This window comes from Penaeus monodon, chromosome 25 (genome assembly GCF_015228065.2).
Source record: "Penaeus monodon isolate SGIC_2016 chromosome 25, NSTDA_Pmon_1, whole genome shotgun sequence".
Taxonomy (NCBI): domain Eukaryota; kingdom Metazoa; phylum Arthropoda; class Malacostraca; order Decapoda; family Penaeidae; genus Penaeus; species Penaeus monodon.
In genome coordinates, this window is record NC_051410.1 from 40,737,022 (window position 1) to 40,738,843 (window position 1,822).

Below are 1,822 nucleotides of genomic sequence, written 5' to 3' on the forward strand. Positions count from 1 at the left end.
GTCTTTTTCCCCCCCACTGTGAATAACCACGCGCTAAAGGGGGCGCCTCGGCAGCAGTAAAAGTACGCAGGTCGCCGCGAAGGACCGCAAGAGAGCCACTGTCTTCGCCCGGGCAACTTTACACCGGAAGTGAAGGCAAAACCCTTTATTAACTTTTTTTCTCTCCTTTTTTTTTGAGGGACCTCGCACCTTTCCAGGACTTTCTCGGAAATGAAAGAAGATGAAAAAAATCCTCTCTGTATATGAGTTTGTTTGTTTGTTTTTTTCCCTTCGTCTTCCCCGGAAGGTCCCCGAGAGAGATTTCGCGAGAAGAGGAGGCGAAGCGAATCCCCCCTCCCCCCCACACCCGAAGGAAATGACGAATCCACCCCCCCCCTGAAAGAAATGACGAATCCCCACCCCCCGAAGGAAATGACGAATTCCCCCCCCCCTGAAAGAAATGACGAATCCCCCCCCCAGAAAGGGAAAAGACGAATCCCCCCCCCCCGAAAGAAATGACGAATCCCCCCCCCCCCGCCCCGAAAGAAATGACGAATCCCCCCCCCCCTGAAAGAAATGACGAATCCCCCCCCAAGGAAATGACGAATCCCCCCCCCCCCCCCGAAAGAAATGACTCCTCTCCCATTATTTTATTCGTCATAAACCCTCGCCGAGACACGAAGCCGCCTCTTTACGCCCTCGTTCCCGCCGCAATCCCGGGGTCGTTGGCGGCAGGGGGGGGGGGGTCTGCTTGCGGCCGACGCGCTTCTGGACCGAGAGCCGAGGGCGAGCTCCCCTTTCTCTCCTTTTCCTCTTAGTCTATCTTCCTATCTTCCTCCTCTCCCCTTTCTCTCTTTTTCCTTGGTCTTCCTTCCTCCTCTACCTTTTCTCTCCTTTTCCTCTTAGTCTATCTTCCTCCTCTCCCCTTTCTCTCCTTTTCCTCTTAGTCTATCTTCCTCCTCTCTCCTTTCTCTCCTTTTCCTCTTAGTCTATCTTCCTCCTCTCCCCTTTCTCTCCTTTTCCTCTTAGTCTATCTTCCTCCTCTCCCCTTTCTCTCCTTTTCCTCTTAGTCTATCTTCCTCCTCTCCCCTTTCTCTCCTTTTCCTTGGTCTTCCTTCCTCCTCTCCTTCTTTTTTCTTTTTCTTTCCTTTTTTTCCTTTTATTCCTCTTCTCCTTCCTCTCTTTTCCTTTTCTTGGTTTTCTTTCCTCCTCTCCCTTTTCTCTCTTTTACCTTGGTCGCTCGTTTCTCTTATTCTTTTCTTGGTCTTTCTTTCTCTTCAAATTTTCTTAGTTTTCCTTTCTCTTTTGTTTTATCTTCCTTTCTCCTCTCTTTATCTTGGTCTCCGTTTCTCCTCTCTTTTGTTTTGTCTTCCTTTCTCCTCTCATTATCTTGGCCTTCCTTTCTCCTCTCTTTATCTTGGTCTTCCTTTCTCCTCTCGTTTTTCTTGTTTGCTCCTTTTTCTTCTTGGGTTTTCGTGTCTGTTTACTTTCCGGGTGATTTTTGCATACTACTAGTTATAAAGTCGATGGTTATTTGACTAATAAAAATCATTCGACATTTGCTTTCGATCTCACGCTCTTTTGATATTCTACTTATCAATCTACATATCTATTTAATACCTCTTTTTGCCAATCACTATATGAAAATATCATCTCATCGGAGTCGCTTTCATTTGCAAGCCTTCGCAAACCCCCCCCCCACACACGCCCCCATGGAAAAAAAAACTCGATGAGAATCCTTGCAGTGTATTACACAACACACTTTCCTTGTCGTTATAAAAGGTCTTTGCAACCGAGTGACATCATTCATCTCATACTTTCACCCCCTCTTTCTTTTCATCCC